Raw genomic sequence first — 21,338 nt, 5'->3', positions numbered from 1 at the left:
AGCTAGCTAAGCAAATCAATTCTACTGATTTAAGATATTATAACCTAGCAGCAGTAGAAGAAAACTTTTAAAGTCATACACAGGATTTCAAATACTTCACAAAATGAAATTTGGTATGTGACTGCTATAACAAATGATTCTCTTCTCTTCCTTATATGCCTCTCTGTTCTTTTTCTTCTTCCAAAAACATTACATAGTGAAAATGACTAGGAAGCTAAAACTTTAAAAGATCACCAAGAGGGACTTCCCTGGTGGTCCAGTAGGTAAGACTCCACGCTCCCAATACAGGGGGCCCGGGTTCAATCCCTGGTCGGGGAACACAGGCATGCCGCAATTAAGAGTCCGCATGCTGCAACTAAAGATCCCACATGCCGCAGTGAAGATCCCACGTACTGCAACTAAGACCCGGCACAGCCAAATAAATAAATATTTTAAAAATAAATAAATAAATAAATAATCACCAAGAGTCAATATAATAGGCTATCTTACCAACATACAAAAAATTACTGACATTTGCTTTATTTGCACTAATTTGGTATAGCATCAGTATATGCCATAATTTCCCAATCATTTACAAACAAATTTACCTTTAAAAGGTGCTGAGGCTAGCAGAGGGATCATTGGGAAACTTTATTTAAGCAATCATGAGCTGTGGAATGGTTGCAGTGTTCTCATGTGATCTGTGCCTGAGCTATTCAAGGTATAATGAGCTGTAGTCACTTTTATTTTTACCCACATATTTACCAGTTCCAGTGCTGTTCATTCCTTTGAGTAAATCCAGTTTTCATCTGGTATCATTTTCTCCCTTCTGAAGAATTTCTTTTTTTAAATAATTTATTTATTTATTTATTTTTGGCTGGGTTGGGACTTCGTTGCTGTGTGCAGGCTTTCTTTAGTTGTGGCAAGCGGGAGTTACCCTTCATTGTGGTGCGTGGGCTTCTCACTGCCGTAGCTTCTCTTTGCTGCAGAGCACGGGCTCTAGGCATGAGGGCTTCAGTAGTTGTAGCACGCGGGCTCAGCAGTTGTGGCTTGCGGGCTCTAGAACACAGGCTCAGTAGTTGTGGTGCATGGGTTTAGCTGCTCTGCGGCATGTGGGATCTTCCCAGACCAGGGCTCAAACCCTTGTCCCCTGCATTGGCAGGCGGATTCTTAACCACTGGACCATGAGGGAAGCCCCTGGAGGATTTCTTTTAATATTTTTGTAGTACAGATCTGGTGATGAATTCTTTCAGTTTTCGTATGTCTTTTAAAAAAGTGTTTATTCTGCCTTCATTTTTGAAATGTATTTCATGGGACATATAGTTCTAGACTGAGTTTTTTTCTTCTCTTTTGGATCTTTAAAGATATTGCTACACTGTTTCTTGCTTGCATTGTTTCCAAATAGAATTCTGCTGTCATTCTTACTTTTGTCCTTTTGTACATGATAGGTCTCCCCTCCCCACCCCACTCCCACTCCAATGCTTTAAACTTTTTCTCTTTATCACTGGTTTTAAGCAAACTGATTCTGATATGCCTTGGCATCATTTTCTTCATGCTTCTTGTGCTTGGGGTTCATTAAACTTCTAGGATCTGTAGGTTTATAGTTTTCCTCCAATTTAGAACAATTTCAGCCATTCCTTCATATATTTTGTGTCCCAACCCCTCCTTCAGGGACTCCAATTACCTACGATTATGCTGCTTGAAGTGGTTCCACAGCTCACTGGTGCTCTTTTAAAAAAATTTTTTTAAGTGTCCTTTTATCTCTCTGGCTTTCATTTAGGATAGTTTCTATTGCTATGTCTTCAAGCACACTAATTTTTTCTTCTGCAGTGTCTAACCTGCTTGTTAATTGCATCCAATGTATTTTTTATTTTCAAACATTGTAGTTTTCATCTCTAGAAGTTGGGTTTTTTAAATATCTTCCATTTCTTTATTTAATATGTTCAATCTTTCCTCTACCTTCTTGAAATTATGCAGAATAGTGACAGCTTTTTAATGTCCTTCTCTACTAATTCTATCATTTATATCATTTCTTGGTCTTTTTCTACTGATTGATTTTTGTCCTCCTCAGAGTGGGTGGCATTTTTCTCCTTCTTTGTATGCCTGGTACTTTTTTTATTGGATTCCAGACATTGCTAATTTTACATTATTGAGTACTGGATATTTTTGTATTCCTATAGATACTTTTGAACTTTGTCTAGGACACAATTAAGTTACGTGTAAATGGTTTGATTCTCTTGAGGTCTGCTTTTAAGCTTTGTCAGTCTTTAGTCTAGGGCTAATTTTGCCCTATAGTGAGGTAATACCCTTCTGAGTACTTCACTTGATGTCCCATGAATTACAAGGATTTTTGCAGTCTTGCAGGTGGGAACACAAACTCTTCTCTGCCCTGTGTGAGCTCCAAGTGTTATTTCCTATAATGCTTTTGGTTGATTCTTTCCCATGACTTGGGTAGTTTCCCCACACACATGTACCGATCAGGTTACCAGCTGAAGACTCAAGGGAGACTCTCTGCAGCTCTCCAGGGTTTTATCTGCATGTAGCTCTCTCCTTTGGTGCTCTGCCCAATGAGTTTTAGCCACTTTACCCCCCAGCTGCATCAGCTCAACTCAGGAAGATTACCAGACTCCATCTGGGTTCCCCCTCCCTGCGCTATGGCCTGAAAACTCCCCAGACAGAAGCTGGGGCAGTTACAGGGCTTACCTTATCTGTTTTCTATTTCTCATGAATCCCTGTCCTGTGCTGCCTGATACTCAATGTCTAAAAACCACTGTTTAATATATTTTATCTAATTTTTAACTGTTTTATGCAGGAAGGTCAATCCAATCCCTGTCATTGCATCTTGGTCCTATAGCGATTTTTAAGGTTTTGGAAGAAATCACTTTAGGAGGTAAGAACAGCTTATATGAGTTAATTAGCATGAATTATAGAATCAGAGCATCCTCAAAGGAGGAAAGGAGAAAGGGAGGACAGTAAATTGTAGTTTTATCCCCTGCCTCCTTCTGTTTTCTACCCTGAAGAATAGCTTAGGGAATGGGGAAAGCCGCTTCATTAATTACTACCTTTAATGAACTTGTTCAGTGGTTGAAAAGAATAAGCATTTAACCAACATTTAGCACCCACTGTGTGCCAGGTCCTCTGTTAAGGACTGGGAATATCAAATGAGTATGACATAAAATGCAATAATAAATGTAAATACCCTTAACATTTTTGTAGGACTGTAAAAGCAAGGCCAAGAAGTAAATTATTATGTTTAAGCAAACAATATTCTGATAAGTGTCATGATCAAAAAGTTACACCATAAAACAGTCACTTACCCAGGGCAAGTAACTGTTTACGTCACCGAAGATATAAAGCATTCTCATCTTATTCCTTTTACTATATCGTCATTGTTATGGACTGTTACATTTTATTTTTATTATTGTTTGGCTGTACCGTGCAGCACACGGAATCTTAGTTCACCAACCAGGGATCAAACTTGTGCCCCCTGCAGTGCAAGCACAGAGTCTTAACCACTGGACCACCAGGAAAGTCCCTGGACTGTCAAATTTTGTAATTGCAAGGCTGTGTCAAACTTCCTGGCACAGTTTCTGATTGTAAGGAACTCCCTTTCTTTGGGGAGAGAGATGCAACAATTCATCACAACGCAAGGTAAGAAGTGCTAGAGCTTTTGGCGGGGGTTCCCAAGCTTTTTCAGGTGAAGTCACTGGTCATTTTTTTGGTGAAATAATATGACATTTTACTAGGAGGAAACACTAGTATATTTTCACAATTATGCCCATTTGTAATAAAAAGAAGCTGTCAAACTCAACAAGATGGGCTCTGAGTTTTTCCTTTGTTATTCAACCAAGACCTTCATTCTTTTTGTAACTAGCTAGGGCATACTAACAGCAAGGAAGAAAGGTGGAAAAAACTAAGAACATTATTAGGAGAAAAACTTAGGAATCAAAAAAAAAAATTCCAGGCCTTAAAGCTGCTTTAATTCCAACTTGGAATGAGGTGGAATAGAAACAAACCTAATATATTAAGCAATCCAGCTGGCTAAACAATGCACTGTAACATGGGAGGAAAGAGTGACCAACCTTGGGGGGGGTCAGGGAGAAGTCTGGCCAGGCTTTACAGGGGCTGGGGACATGTACAGGTTGGGGCGGGTGGGACACGGAATTTGGAAAGGACTTGTTCTGGATACTGACATTGACTAGGCTTGTGATTACTGACAAATTCCAATCTCTCAGGGCCTGTTTTCTCATCTTTAAATGAAATTAATAGCCACATCAGTGATTTAAAAACTTTGATCCCCGGGGACCTAGGAGTCTCCGAGGGGTCCAGGAGCTGTCTTGGAGGCCTAAAGGTTGGTGGCAGAGGCATTGTAACGCTCCACTTTTCCCCTTTAACTCAGTGATAGAACTCTTAACTGGGAGAAAAAAGTTTGAAAATCATTTAACTTATCCAACTCCAGAACTCAGTGATTTGTCGTGTGCTGTAAAGGAATGACCTTTAATGGTGGTCAAACTGAAAATGGAAACACAAGGATCCACAGAAAGCAAGACATTCATGATTATTTTAGCAAGCAAGAGAATAGTGATAAATGTATCAAACTTCTTTAAGATAAATTCCAACGTAGTGATAACGATCCTGTTTACTGACTATAGAACCATTAATCACACAGATTGGTGTTTCTCAAACTGGGATCTGCAGAAGTAATCTTGGGTGGTCTGAGTTCTCAAGTTGGAGAAACGCCAACAGATTTTAAAATCAGCCAGAAATACACATGCTGAAAATTTTCAGGGCTGATAAAATTTCTGCTTAACATGTTTACTAAAAGCCTCTCAAAATCTTGAGATCTAATGGGAATCTACTGACAGAAGACCTGTGTATGCATTGTCTGACTGATGCAAAGATGGTCCTGGGGAAAACATTTCCAGGTCTCTCTTTATCCTCCTTTAATCTCAATTGCCAATGCTGTGCCAGGCTGGGTAGAGTAGGTCTAAACAAAGGATGGCATCAAAAGAGACTGTGGGTTGGGTCTCAAAAGTCTTTGAGGTGGTTCAAGAGATACCAAACCCTGGAAGTAACAAAGCCCTACAGAATGGGAGAATGCTCTTAACTGCCTACTCTCTCCCACTGCACAGCTAGTGGTGGTAAAGAACTCTGGGTATTAAGTTATGGCTCAAGTACAGTGGACTAAAAGACTGACTTCAAATGTAAATGTTACTAACAGACTACCTTCTAGAAGCTTACAGTAAAAAACATACTACAGTGCTACCATCAAAAGTACGAATCTTGTCATATTCATCTTCATATCCCCAGCAAATAGCACATAAACAGGTATAATAAATACTTAATAAATATCCCGGGTTTAGGTGTAGGGCAGCTGTGGAGAAAGAGCCACCTGAGTGCTGGGCGAGAGCCTTCCAGGGTTCTTTGGGGCTAGAGGAATCTTGAAACCATGGATCACCTATATATGTTTTGAGACATGCTTTAGATGTTTTTTTCTGGAAGCCCTGCAACTACCATAAAAATTGAATGTATTGTTGAAAAGACATATGGCCAATGGTGGCAGAGTCTACATAGAACCATGCTTCGTGGTGTTCCAGGAAAAACCTTTCGGCTTGTTGGTTATATTATTCAGTCTGGCTGTATAACTCATTGTGTTTTTGAATACTTTGGTGGTGTTGTCATGTGTTCTGAACCATCAATAGAGCTTAAAATTCAAAATTCAGATATTGTCTTTGCAGAAAATTTTAGTCGACATTTTTATGGTATCCAAAGAGGTGACACTGTGATTGCAAAAAGCCCGAGTGATCCAAAATCAAATATTTGTAAAAGAGTAATTGGTTTGGAAGGAGACAAAATTCTTATCAATAGTCCATCAGGTTTATTTAAAAGCACAGTTATGTGCCAACGGGTCATGTTTGGTTAGAAGGTGATAATCTATAGAATTCTACAGATTCCAGGTACTGTGGACCTGTTCCATATGGACTAATAAGAGGATGTATCTTCGTTAAGATTTGGACCCAATGATTTTGGATTTCTACATGACAGCCCTAATGGCCACAGATTTTCTGATTGGCAAGAATTTATTCTTTTGATTTGATTACTGTCTTCCGTTCAAGTGAATTTATTATTGTCACTAAAACCATGTACTTGCTAATAAACTATTTGCGATTCAAAATAAATAAATAAATAAATGTAGGGCAGCTGCATTTTATGCAAATATTGTGTTCCCAAAGGCCTTGCCTTAAAAACTCACATCATTCTAGTTTAACCCTGAAAAAGAAATTTATAATTTCCCAAAGTCCATCAGCATTGAAAATTTGCTATTACATTCTGTTGAAATTTTTTTTAAGGGTTTCCCTGGTGGCGCAGTGGTTGAGAGTCCACCTGCCCATGCAGGGGACGTGGGTTCGTGCCTCGGTCCGGGAGGATCCCACATGCCGCGGAGCGGCTGGGCCCGTGAGCCATGGCCGCTGAGCCTGCGCGTCCGGAGCCTGTGCTCCGCAACGGGAGAGGCCACAGCGGTGAGAGGCCCGCGTACCGCAAAAAAAAAAAAAAAAAATTTTAAGGTGTAACAATGAAACTTGGGTTACATTTTTTAAAGTAACTCATATCTTTTAGAGATCCCATACTGAAATAGGTATGAATGAAGTAATACGATGTCTGGGATTTGCTTCAAAATAACATGGACTGGGGAATTCCCTGGTGGTCCAGTGTTAGGACTTCACGCTTTCACTGCCAAGGGCATGGGTTCGAATCCTGGTTGGGGAACTTAAGATTCTGCAAGCTGCGTGACACGGCAAATAAATAAATAAAATGAAATCTAATAATAATAATAATAATATGGACTGGAGTTAGTTATTAAAAACATGGAAGTCCATCTCCCATGCCCCCTCCAGAGATTCTGATTCACCAGGAATCTGGGGTTACTATGGGGTTTTCTCCCTGACCCCCTGAGGTTGGTCACTCTTTTCCCCCCCATGTTACAGCACACACTTGGGCACATTTCAGGCAAACTGGGGAAACTGTCCCCAGCTGCAGGCAGATGGGACCTGCAAACAATGGCCTCTGGTCAGCTCAGAGACCCAAATCTAGGCTGCCAACTTTCCAAACTCAGGGGAAGGGTAGCTTCGTGGTAATCTGACTAAAGGACACGCTGTAGGTGAAACTTCATTTGAGGATTCATCACTCTCAACCACCTTCAGTACCAGTCCCTTTCCACTACTTCCCCTCAAATGATTTATTTCTCCCTTCCTCTCTGTGCTGTACTTACTCATATTTACATACAATGTCAGCTCCACCAGGGCAGAGGTTTGTCTGTTCACCGACGAACCTCAGAATAGTGCCTGGCACGTGACAGGAGCTCACTGAACATGACCGCCAGTTTTATTGAGATATAATTGACAAATAAGATTGTGTAAGGTTAAGGTGTACAATTTGATGATTTGATACATGTCTATATTGTGAAATGATTACCACAAACACATCCATCCCCTCATATAGTTAATTTTTTTTTTTTTTTGGTGTAGTGAGTACATTTAAAATCTACTCTCTCAAGAAATTCCAGGTATACAATATAGTATTGGTAACTATAGTCACCATGTTACACATTAGATCCCCAGAACTTATTCATCTTGTAACTGAAAGTTTGTACGCTTTGACCAACATCTCCCCATTTCCCCCACCCCCCAGTCCCTGGCAACCACCAATCTACTCTGCTTCTACAAGTTCAACTTTTTTAGATTCACATATAAATGAGATCATACAGTATTTGTCTATCTTTGTCCAACTTATTTCACTTAGCTTCTGTTTCATCCATTTAGTCACAAACAGCAGGATTTCCTTCTTTTTATGGTTGAATACTATTCCACTGTACGTATGTGTATGTCCAACTATCTATATATTTGTATTTATATATAACAATTTCTTTATCCATTCATCCAACAACAGACATTTAGGTGGCTTCCATATCTTGGCTATTGTGAATAATGCTGCAATGAATCTGAGGGTGCAGATATCTCTTCAAGATAGTGATTTAATTTCCTTCAAATATACATATAGAAGTGGGGTTACTGGATCATATGGTAGCTCTATTTCTAATTTTTTGAGGACCCTCCATACTGTTTTCCATAGTGGCTGCATCAATTTACATTCCCACCAACAGTGCACAAGGGCTCCCTTTTGTCCATATCCTTGCCAACACTTGTCATCCCTTGTCTTTTTGATGATAGCCATTCTAACAGGTGAGAGGTGGTATCGCACTGTGGTCAATGAACATTTTTTGAAATGAACTTATCACCCTTTCCAATATGTTGGTCACATGATGGCAAGACCTGCAACAGGATCAGGCATACCAGGGAAAGTGTGCTTATTCCCTTTTTCTTGAAACTTACTTCAGTTTTCCAAGAAAGCATGCTTACTTTGGACACCAGGTTATTCCTATGGGAGAGCAATCTAAAGCGGAAAACAAAGAATTATATTTAAACCTAGAACATACAGTGGTGCTAAAGTTACTTCCCACTATTCCCCTGCACACTATTCTAGCCAAACTGCCACTCTCCTAGCCCCCAAACACAATGCACACTTTCCCAGCATCTGCCCTGGTTCAGGTGACAATTTTATCTGAAATGCTCTTATTTCTCTCCTCCATCTACTGAAATTCCATCCGTTATTCAAAACTTAGTTTGAATCTACCTCTCTGAGTCTTTCTCTGACAACCTTGGGCTGTCTTTTGGATTTTCTACCGAGAATTCTAAAAGCACCAACCTTGTCTTTTGACATTGATCAGCCACTGTTCTGTGTGATTAGCTTCATTATACCTATCTTCTGCACCCAACTAAAGCAGAGCCCAAATTTAAACAAAAACAGTATAAAGTGCTACAAGAGTACAATGAATTCTCCCATCCTAAGGCCAAGCAACTTTTAGACTGCATGGCTTTTCGGCATTAGCGAACTTAAAATTCTGGCCCTTTACAATAGGCTCTGGCCTCATTTTGTACCTTAACCCACCTCACCCTCCCCTATATGGAACACTTGTTTCTTCGCCATCTTGACCATTTGATGTCCCCCAAACTTATCATGCCACTTTTTCAATTCTTTGGCTTTGCACTTGTCCCTTTACTTAGAAGACAAAAGACCTTCCCGCCCATCTCCAAGTGGTCAACTGAGAATACCTCCTTATCTTTTAAGGCTTTGAGTAAAATGATTTTGCCTTTCATTTTTTAAAAAAAATCCTGAGACTTCCCTGGTGGCACAGTGGTTAATAATCCACCTGCCAATGCAGGGGATACAGGTTCGAGCCCTAGTCCAGGAAGATCCCACATGTGGCGGAGCAACTAAGCCCGTGCACCACAACTACTGAACCTGCACTCTAGAGCCCACAACTACTGAGCCTGTGCTCTAGAGCCCATGAGCCACACCTACTGAGCCTGCGTGCCTAGAGCCCGTGCTCCACAACAAGAGAAGCCACTGCAATGAGAAGCCCGCGCACCGCAACAAAGAGTAGCCCCTGGTCGCCACAACTAGAGAAAGCCCACGTGCAGCAATGAAGACCCAATGCAGCCAAAAATAAAATTAACTAATTTAAAGAAAATCCTGAAGCAAAATTAATCGCTCATCTATTTGTATCCCTAGAGCACGTCTGACATGTTACTAGATCTGACACGTGTGTGACAAAACTTTGCTTTTCTGACTCCCTCATTAGCTTACAAGTTCCATGAAAGCTGGGTCAATTTTGTTCCATCATCATGTTACCAGAGTTTAGTGCAATGCCTGATACAAATGTGCCCAATAAACATGTTTTACTCCGTACTTAAGTAAAATTTTGGTCTTAAAACTAACTTTTTCAGGAGTGATGTCAGTTCCTTATCATTTGGTTTCCAAGAATATTCAGCTAGGCTACACAGGAGCACTTTAGCACAATCATAAAACACAGGATTCAGATGCAGGCTGGTCATCCGTTGTCCGGGATCCACCAGCTTATGCTGGGCCCTTATGTATTTAGCCAGGCATTCCTGGCAGGGAGAAAAAGGCTTTCGAGGTCAACTGATTCCCCATCTGATCAGACAGTTCAGCTCTCTGAGGCATATGAAAATGTCATTTTTTAAGATCCATATGACAAAAAAATTGTGTATCCTTCCATAATAACCTACTTAATATTTAATAAACCTCCTTAAAACAGGGATTTATGCACTGAACATAAACATAAAATAACTCCTGGAGTCCCAAAGTCTTGAGCAGTAATTTATATTAATAATAGTTGTGTTCAGGGACTTCCCTGGTGGTCCAGTGGTTAAGAATGCGCCTTCCAATGCTGGGGGACGCGGGTTCGATCCCTGGTTGGGGAACTAAGATCCCACATGCTGCAGGGCAACTAAGCCCTCACGCTGCAACTACGGAGCCCAGCCGTCACAACTAGACACAAGCCTGTGCGCGGCAAGGAAGAGCCTGCACGCCCTAATGAAAAGATCCCACGTGCTGCAACTAAGACCCGACACAGCCAAAAAAAAAAAAAAAAGGTGTGTTCATCAAAAGACTCAGAAGTAAAAGTCTAAGATGAAGTCTCTGGCACAGCCATGTATGGCTTTTTGAGGGCATCAACACTAGACCTTTAAAGAAAAGAAAAAAACTGCAGGGCTTCCCTGGTGGCGCAGTGGTTGAGAGTCCGCCTGCCGATGCAGGGGACACTGTTCGTGCCCCGGTCCGGGAAGATCCCACATGCCGCGGAGCGGCTGGGCCCGTGAGCCTGCGCGTCCGGAGCCTGTGCTCCGCAACGGGAGAGGCCACAACAGTGAGAGGCCCGCGTACCACAAAAAAAAAACAAACAAACAAAAAAAAACTGCAGTACAGGAAAAACAGATGCTCTGCCAAAAATGTTTTCATAATTTCTTTACTGTGTTTTATAAGAGACAAGATTTTAATGACTATGGAAAACAGTAAACAGGAAATGACTGAGAAATGACCAAGAAATACTGCTGTCCTGATTGCTATTAAATGTTAAATAAAATTAAGTTGAAACTATCTTTGTGATAATTCACAATACTGCGCTACATAGAATAATAAGTACTAAAAAGATGAGTCAGTTCTTTTCAGTTACACTACTAAATTTCAAAGAACTCTTGTATTATACTTCCAAATAAAAGGTGAGTTTCTGTTTTAATCAGTGATTGCCATATTTATTACTTTCTTCCACTAAAAATAAACAATCATTCAGAGAATTGGCTCCAATGACAAGCTGACTTAGCAAAAGGAAGCAATGCCAACACTGAAATAAACACTCATGAAGATGAACCTGGTCATGCATCGACCAAAAACACATTAAGCCAAAATTTTAGGAACAGGAATTAAAAACTAGAAAGCCAAAAGTAAGTCTTACTTGCATCCTCTCCATAAAAACAAACTACCGAAATACTAAACACAAACGGCTCTTGACACTTTTTAAATTTTTAGTTTCATTCAGAAAAAAGGTATCTTTTATTAAATGGAGATGTAGTGAGTCATTTGTGTTTTTTTCCTAATTGAAAGGGATTTCTTTTAGAGAGCATTTTAAATGAAGTAAAAGAAAAATCCTCCCAATGCGTTTTTTTCCTGCTTTTAAGAACAATGGATATTATTGCACAATACCGGTCATAAACAGAAAAAGGACTGCTGTTTGCATTTCCATCTTACAATCACAAAATTTACTAGAGTACAGTATGGTAATAATTAAGCTATTAAAAAAAAAAACTGCCTGATCTTTCTCTATATTTCCTCAAATACAATAGGACACCATTGCTCTGTGTCAGTGTAGTTTGTACATGTTATTGTTTCTATGTATGGAACTGCTTTAAAAAATACTTTGAAATGGCAGGAATTATAAATAAAAAATCGTTTTCTTTTATTGAGCTTTAGTATTACAATCTGGTTAAAGTTATCATGCAAACTCTTGACTCTCACTGCTCTCTGTCAATGAGTAACATTCAAAATATTTTGGTTTTACGGTATGTTCCAAGAAAAACAAGCCCTATAAAAACAACTAACAATATTAAACAAAATTCCATTTCACAAAGTCAATGATGTTACCAAGGAAGAGATGCTGAGGATTCTCTTTTATAAAAGCAGGCTCAAAAGGAAGATGTGTGCATGAGTCAATTTTTTAAGGAGAAGAAAATAAAAGGAAACTTTTAAAGCTTAAAAACGATTTAAGAAAGAATATGGGCAAATATATATGTAGCATATTACTCTAAGAAAGACTTCCCAGTTTCCACAAAAATTTTAAAGAAGCTGAATTAATCTCACTCTTCTAAACTCCGTTTAAGAAATATAAACTTCTATCTAGTGTGAAATCTTTTACAAACTTTAAGAAATGCCATGTGGACTGGAATTTAAATTGATAGTTTTTTCTATCAAAAGACCATAAGATACAGAGTTTCAGTTGAGGAAGATGAAAAAGTTCTGGGGAAAAACGGTGGTGATGGTTATACAACAAAGTGAACGTACTCAATGCCACAGAACTGTACTTAAAATGGCTAAAGGGCTTCCCCAGTGGAGCAATCGTTGAGAATCCGCCCACCAATGCAGGGGACATGGGTTCAAGTCCTGGTCCAAGAAGATCCCACAGACCGCAGAGCAACTAAACCCGTGTGCCACAACTACTGAATCTGTGCTCTAGAGCCCGCGAGCCACAATTACTGAGCCCGCACATCACAACTACTGAGCCAGTGCACCACAACTACTGAAGCCCACACATCTACAGCCCATGCTCCGCAACAAGAGAAGCCACCACAATGAGAAGCCCACGCACCGCAATGAAGAGTAGCCCCTGCTCGCCACAGCTAGAGAAAGCCCTCGCACAGCAACGACGACCCAACACAGCTAAAATTTTTAAATAAATAAACAAACAAACAAATAAAATGGCTAAAATGGTAAATTTTGTTATGTATATTTTACCACAAAAAAAGAAGAAAGCATCTCTGAATATTCCTACTTAAAAAAATACCCAAAAGGGTTTATTTGAAAATAACTAGCTGTACATCTATGATTAAAAATCTTAAAAAATTGCAGAGGAAGGAACACTCCCAAACTCATTCTATGAGGCCACCATCACCCTGATACCAAAACCAGACAAATATACTACAAAAAAAGAAAATTACAGGCTAATATCACTGATGAATATAGATGCAAAAATCCTCAACAAAATACTAGCAAACAGAATCCAACAACACATTAAAAGGATCATACACCATGATCAAGTGGGATTTATCCCAGGGATGCAAGGATTCTTCAATATATGCAAATCAATCAATGTGATACACCATATTAACAAATTGAAGAATAAAAACCATATGATCATCTTAATAGATGCAGAAAAAGTTTTTAACAAAATTCAACACCCATTTATGATAAAAACTCTCCAGAAAGTGGGCATAGAGGGAACCTACCTCAACATAATAAAGGCCATATATGACAAACCCACAGCAAACATCATTCTCAATGGTGAAAACCTGAAAGCATTTCCTCTAAGATCAGGAACGAGACAAGGATGTCCACTCTCAGGCCACTATTATTCAGCATAGTTTTGGAAGTCCTAGCCACAGCAATCAGAGAAGAAAAAGAAATAAAAGGAATACAAACTGGAAAAGAACAAGTAAAACTGTCACTGTTTGCAGATGACATGATACTATACAGAGAGAATCCTAAAAATGCCACCAGAAAACTACTAGAGCTAATCAATGAATTTGGTAAAGTTGCAGGATACAAAATTAATGCACAGAAATCTCTTGCATTCCTCTACACTAATGATGACAAATCTGAAAGAGAAATTATGGAAACACTCCCATTTACCATTGCAATAAAAAGAATAAAATACCTAGGAATAAACCTACCTAGGGAGACAAAAGACCTGTATGCAGAAAACTGTAAGACACTGATGAAAGAAATTAAAGATGATACCAACAGATGGAGAGCTACACCATGTTCTTGGATTGGAAGAATCAATATTTTGAAAATGACTATACTACCCAAAGCAATCTACAGATTCAATGCATTCCTATTAAATTACCAGTGGCATTTATTACAGAGCTAGAACAAATCATCTTAAAATTTGTATGAAGACACAAAAGGCCCCAAATAGCTAAAGCAGTTTTGAGGGAAAAAAACAGAGCTGGAGGAATCAGACTCCCTGACTTCAGACTATACTACAAAGAGCTACAGTAATCAAGACAATATGGTACTGGCACAAAAACAGAAACATAGATCAATGGAACAAGATAGAAAGCCCAGAGATAAACCCATGCACCTATGCTCAACTAATCTATGACAAAGGAGGCAAGGATATACAATGGAAAAAAGACAGTCTCTTTAATAAGTGGTGCTGGGAAAACTGGACAGCTACATGTAAAAGAATGAAATTAGAACACTCCCTAACACCATACACAAAAATAAACTCAGAATGGATTCAAGACCTAAATGTAGGACTGGACATTACAAAACTCTTACAGGAAAACATAGGAGGAACACTCTTTGACAATAAATCACAGCAAGATCTTTTTTGATCCACCTCCTAGTGTAATGGAAATAAAAACAAAAATAAACAAAAGGGACCTAATGAAACTTAAAAGCTTTTGCACAGCAAAGGAAACCATAAACAAGACAAAAAGACAACCCTCAGAATGAGAGAAAATATTCGCAAACGAATCAATGGACAAAGGATTAATCTCCAAAATACATAAACAGCTCATGCAGCTCAATATTAAAGAAACAAACAACCCAATCCAAAAATGGGCGGAAGACCTAAATAGACATTTCTCCAAAGAAAACATACAGATGGCCAAGAAGCACATGAAAAGCTGCTCAACATCACTAATTATTAGAGAAATGCAAATCAAAACTACAATGAAGTATCACCTCACAACAGTTAGAATGGGCATCATCAGAAAATCTACAAACAAATGCTGCAGAGGGTGTGGAGAAAAGGGAACCCTCTTGCACTGTTGGTGGGAATGTAAATTGATACAGCCACTATGGAGAACAGTATGGAGGTTCCTTAAAAAACTAAAAATAGAATTACCATATGATCCAGCAATCCCACTACTGGGCATATACCCAGAGAAAACCATAATTCAAAAAGACATATGCACCCTAATGTTCGTTGCAGCACTATTTACAATAGGCAGGTCATGGAAGCAATCTAAATGCCCATCGACCGACGAATGGATAAAGAAGATGTGGTACACATATACAATGGAATATTACTCAGCCATAGATAGGAATGAAATTGAGTCATTTCTTGAGATATGGATGGATCTAGAGACTGTCATACAGAATGAAGTAAGTCAGAAAGAGAAAAACAAATATCATATATTAACGCATGTATGTGGAACCTAGAAAAATGGTACAGATGAACTGGTTTGCAGGGCAGAAGTTGAGACACAGATGTAGAGAACAAACGTACGGACACCAAGGGGGGAAAACCATGGTGAGGCGGGGATGGTGGTGTGCTGAATTGGGCGATTGGGATTGACATGTATACACTGATGTGTATAAAATTGATGACTAATAAGAACCTGCAGTATAAAAAAACAAACAAACAAAAACAACTAATACTAAACTTTCTCTGGGTTATTTGTATGGAAATAATATAAATGTTTCAGACATCACATGAAATTTCTAAAGATCTTATATGTTCTGGTATAGTGTTATAAGTCTAGTTATTACTTTAAAATGTATAACTCAGAAATAACTAAATTTCCTTGTCAATTGCATTATTATGAACTTTCATCAGATCTTTAACTGTGGTCATTTTTAAGTTTTTGTCATTTACAGACAGTTCTGGACTCTGATGCTTTCGCAAAAATGTTCCTATAAAAGGGTTTCATCTTCAAGGAATTCATGGAAAAGACTCTGACAAGTACAGGTTTCTGGTAACTGACTATACTGCTGAACTGAATGAATAAGCATTTTCAGAACCCTAATGGAAAACTGATGGATTCATAAAAGTGCTAACAAAGATCAAGATGAAAAAATAATTAATTGCATGGGACTAAGTGAACTGATGAGGAGGATTATAATTTTTGTAACTTTGTTTGAATAAAAAAAAAAATCCCCCCCCCTCCAAAAAATCTTCCTATTTCTGGAAAAGTATTCTCTCCCTCAAGCAGGCAGCTTCAGGACACATGCTCACTGAGGGAAAATGAGGGACCTATGGCACATCAGTTAAAATTAACCCCAGCAAACAGTGGGGTGAAAGAAGCTGAGGCAGATCACCCCACAACTACCAACAGGCACAGATGTAGGAAGAAATCATCCCACAAAGGAAGGAGGAGGGTTCTTAACCCTGTTGTGCCTTCTGTCTGTCTGGTGAGGCTTATGGATCCCTTCTCAGAGTAATATTTCAAGATGCAGAGTATATGGAAGATTTTTTAAAAGTTATAAAAATATTTAAAAATTGTAATATAGTTATATATGTGGTTCTTCATCAATGCATTAATATACTAGATGTAGTGGTGAGTCTAGTAACTACTATCATTTAGGAGATAGTAATCTTTCAAGATAACTGCAAATGTAATGTGATAAACAATATTTCTACTGGTAACTTTCCCCAGGCACTGTTAATACTACAGTGGCTGGTGGCCTCCACTCATAGATTTAGGAAATAATAAATTTCAATTGAAGTCTAGTGAAAATAACATGCAATTTTTTTCGTATCCAAGTTCACGGGCCTCCCTCTCCCCAGTTCTCCCTAATTCTAACCACAGATCCTTTAGGGGTCAGTCCATGGAGCCCTTGTACCATTGGGGTCCAGGACAGTTGTTCAACATGTGAAACAAATAAACTCAATCCAGTAACAAATAACAAAGGAATTCTGAACATCTGAATATAATTCACAATATATTTTTAAACTTGCTAAGCACACAATGGCCATTTCTACACACTGTCTGGATGTACATTTTTGCAATGCAAAGATGCTGAAGGTGCTGCCAGATGCACAGGATGGTAGCAGCAAGCTGTCAATTTCAACAGTGCAGAAGGGATACTCTTCACTATCACCAAAGACACCAAAGAATGCCCTGAGAGAGGAAGGTGAAGTATAACCTAGTTTTCTGCAAGCTTAGTAGAGGGCAACAGAAATGCATTTTACAATTAAAAAAACCTGACACTGCAGTGGAAAAGCCCATCAACATTCTCCACCTTGGACCAAAGTGAGATACAAAGGTAAGTTTCATCTGATAAACATGCAACAGTCCTTTCTGGAAAGCTTAGTCAAAATTCACATCTTTATTCTCCCAAATGTCCACTGTAGAAAATAGCCCCATAATCATTTACTTTTCTAGTTTTTACATGAATGCTTGGAATGGAATAGACGTGTAAATTAACACCTTTTTCTATACTCACTTCTGGGCTATCCTGCTATAGATTATTGAACCTTCATATAAGAGTCAAGTAACTTAGAAACAGCCTCTGGTGATCTAAGAATAAAACACTATGTTTTGTTTTTAAGGCCAGCTCAGTGTCATTAAAAAAATTTTTTTTTGGACTTAAAACCACATCATTCTGAAGTGGCAGTCACATGTGCTAGAAGCAAGTGATGTCGGGAAACTGCGTAACTGGTTTCGAACACAGTCCCAACTTCTGAGAGATTTGTGCCACAACACAACCCTTTTCCTTAGGAAAGAGGTGAAGACTTTTCATTTAGTTTGACCCTCTTCTATCACTTCTGGGTCATTTAAAATAGGATAGATCCATAGCTCTATTACTGCCATTATTCAGTATCGTTCTTTTGAACAAATTAGAATAAACTTTTCTTGCTTCATTATGTCTTCATATTCTTGCCTTTAGAACACCTTATTTACCTCTCTAAATATTTAAGTTCTTCAGTTTTGCTTCACCTAGTAAAATTATTTTTCTATGAAGGTTTGTCATTATTTAACTTTTTCTTAAACTTCTAATGAAAGCTTGCAAATTTTGTTAATGATTCTCATATCATTAATATCATAATTTTTCTGTAACAAATTACATTAAAATAGCATGGGGCTTCCCTGGTGGCGCAGTGGTTGAGAGTCCGCCTGCCGATGCAGGGGACGCGGGTTCGTGCCCCGGTCCGGGAAGATCCCACATGCCGCGGAGCGGCTGGGCTCGTGAGCCATGGCTGCTGAGCCTGCGCATCCGGAGCCTGTGCTCCGCAACGGGAGAGGCCACAACAGTGAGAGGCCCGCGAACCGCAAAAAAAAAAAAAAAAAGCATGATATATTAAGCAGAACTGTAATTTATCATACTAATGATAATGAGGGCTTGATTCAATGATCATTTATTTATTAAAATAAGCCTGTGATGGAAGGGCAGGGTAGAGGGTTAAAGAAACACAAAAAAAGCCCCACACAAGTGTATAATATGTCCCAGCTCTCAAGTAGCTGATAATCTTATTGGAAAGGCAAGACAGCTACATCTGAAATAATCTTCCAAACTATAGTAAGCATTATCAATGTGCATGAAAATAAACATATACTAGCATGGATATTTACAGTAACATTAAGCCCTTTTTACAATTAATGATTCTTGCTATTATTATTACTATTAACTATTAAAAAATATAAATTAAATTAATATTATTAATATACCAAGGCATATGATACGATAAAAACTGTAGTAGCAGCTAACATTCATTAAGCGCCTTCCCTCTGCCACACACTTTACACAGTCCTAATCCTTCTAATACAATCCTGCCAGGTATGTATTATTATCCCTATTTTTAGAGAGAATGTAAGACAGTTGCCCAACATTGCAGTTTGTAAGCAGCGAGACACAAGTTTGAATTCAAATCTCTAATTCCCAAGCCCATGCTTCTCATCTCTGTGGGTGGAAACAGGATTTTTGGAAGGTCTGATTTCTGTAAATGTTTTCCAGGCCAAAAAACAGCAGTTGAGAATCTTAAAACACTTTCTCCCACAGCAAAAAACCTCATTATTCCATCAATTACAATTCTAAAATTTTAAATCAACTTATTATAAGGTATTTTTGCTGAGAAAAGTGAAGCACCATTATTGTAACTCTATCACTATAAAAAGTAGGGAGGGATTTCCCTGGTGGTCCAGAGGATAAGACTCCGACTCCCAACGCAGGGGGCCCGGGGTTCAATCCCTGGTTGGGGAATGCATGCATGCCGCAACTAAGAGTCCTCATGCCGCAACTAAGAAGTCCACATAATGCAACGAAGATCCTGGGGCCACAGTTAAGACCCAGTGCGGCCAAAATAAATAAATAAAATAAGTAAATAATTATATTAAAAATGTAGGGAGAAATATAAGTAAGGAGAAATACACTGGCACTGGCTTCGAGAAAAGGAGCTGTGGGAACATTGTAGCCGAGAGCAGCACTTTAGTCTTTTCCATGTAAGACTTCAGGGAAAGGAGTCCTTTAAACAAAAAAGGCTGGCAGAGGTTCCATAATGAAATAACTTTGGGAAGCGTTACATATCACATACCCGTCTCAGTAATTCATGATATACATCAGACCTCCTGCTTTTTATTTAATTATTTTTAAAGTCTTTTCTTTCTTTCTTTCTTTCTGGGCTCTTCGTTGTGGTGTGCAGGCCTCTCTCTAGTTGTGGCATGTGGGGTTTCTCTCTGTAGTTGTGCTGTGCAGGCTCCAGGGCGCGTGGGCTCTGTAGTTTGTAGCAGGCAGGCTCTCTCGTTGAGGCATGCCAGCTCAGTAGTTGTGGTGCGTGCGGGCTTAGCTGTCCCGTGTCATGTGGGATCTTAGTTCCCCGACCAGGGATTTAACTCGCATCCCCTGCATTGGAAGGCGGATTCTTTACCACTGGACCACCAGGGAAGTCCCCAGACCTCCTGCTTTTTAAAAGTCACTGTTTCCCACACTGACTTTGCCACAGAACCCTCCATTCTCTCCCAACTCCACTCCCAACACCTATTAACTCCCGTGGGTCTAGAGCAGCACAGCTGTCCAATAGAAACACCATGAGTCACAAGTGAGAGCCACACAAGAGATTCAAAATGTTCTAGTAGCTAAATTATTTTTTTTTAATTTTTTTTTTTTTTTGCGGTACGCGGGCCTCTCACTGTTGTGGCCTCTCCCGTTGCAGAGCACAGGCTCCGGACGCGCAGGCTCAGCAGCTATGGCTCACAGGCCCAGCCGCTCCGCGGCATGTGGGATCTTCCCGGACCGGGGCACGAACCCGCGTCCCCTGCATCGGCAGGCGGACTCTCAACCACTGTGCCACCAGGGAAGCCCTAAACTTTTTAAAGTGTAATTTGTTGTAATATACAGTTGATCCTTGAACAATATAGGTTTGAACTGCGAGGGTCCACTTATACACAGATTTTTTTCCCCCAATACATTTACAAATATATACATGTAGAACATCATGAGCAAGACTTGTATGGAAGTGGATAGCCTCTCCTTACATAGGCATAAGGTGAGTGATATTTAATACAAAATTAACAGTGCTTGTTTTCTTACTGTTTTATAACTTTGCTTTCAAAGAATTACATTACTGTGGGACTTCCCTGGTGGTCCAGTGGTTAAGGCTCCGTGCTGCCAATGCAGAGGGCGCAGGTTTGATCCCTGGTTAGGGAACTAAGATCCCACATGCCATGCGGCAAGGCCAAAAAATTTTTAAAAAAAGGAATTACATTAAAGTATGCCTCTTTCTCTCGTAATCGCAGACCTGCATATCAGCCTATCATAATAGGTAACTGGTTTTTTAGAAAAATATAACAATGTTTCCAATATTGTATTATGAATATGACTGTAATACTATATGCCATAAACATTTTATAATGAATGATTCATTCATTCATTCATTTTATAATGATTCATTCATATAATGATTCATTCAGCCCACAGAGGCTGGGCTACTGTGAAGCAATCGTATAGGCCACCAAAAAGCAATCATATTGCTGCTTTTTCTTTACCAACGCATGAATCACTATACCCATACATAAATATAAATTTCTTTTTCACATTATCTTTTCATTTTTGATGTCTAGTGTTAGAGATACATGTAACATCTATAATGTTTTGTATTATATAAGACAATATTGATGTAGGTACTGACAAGACAATTCATCTTGTAAACAGACGTCATAAACTTAATGGTATGGATATATGCAGTATAGTACTCTAAATAATGTATTTTCTCTTCTGTACGCTTTTCTTTTCTTTTTTTTTTTTTTTTGCTTTTCTTTCTTTTTTTTTTGGCCTCGCTGCGTTACCTGATCAGGGATTGAACCCGAGCCCTCCACAGTGGAAGTACAGAGTCCTAACCACTGGACCACCAGAGAATTCCCCCGTGTATGATTTTCCTAAAATCCTTTTCTTTTTTCTTGCTTACTTTTTTTGGTAAGAATTCAGTATATAATAAGTATAAC

At 39.1% G+C, this 21,338-nt stretch overlaps 1 pseudogene; it reads left to right on the top strand.

Moving 5' to 3' along the window:
• The first annotated feature begins 5,557 nt into the window (after nt 1–5,557).
• Nucleotides 5,558–21,338, top strand: part of LOC136129630 (mitochondrial inner membrane protease subunit 1 pseudogene) — a 33,147-nt pseudogene continuing 17,366 nt past the window's right edge.

Source organism: Phocoena phocoena, chromosome 10 (genome assembly GCF_963924675.1).
Source record: "Phocoena phocoena chromosome 10, mPhoPho1.1, whole genome shotgun sequence".
NCBI lineage: Eukaryota > Metazoa > Chordata > Mammalia > Artiodactyla > Phocoenidae > Phocoena > Phocoena phocoena.
This window is presented reverse-complemented; position numbering and strand designations above follow the sequence as displayed.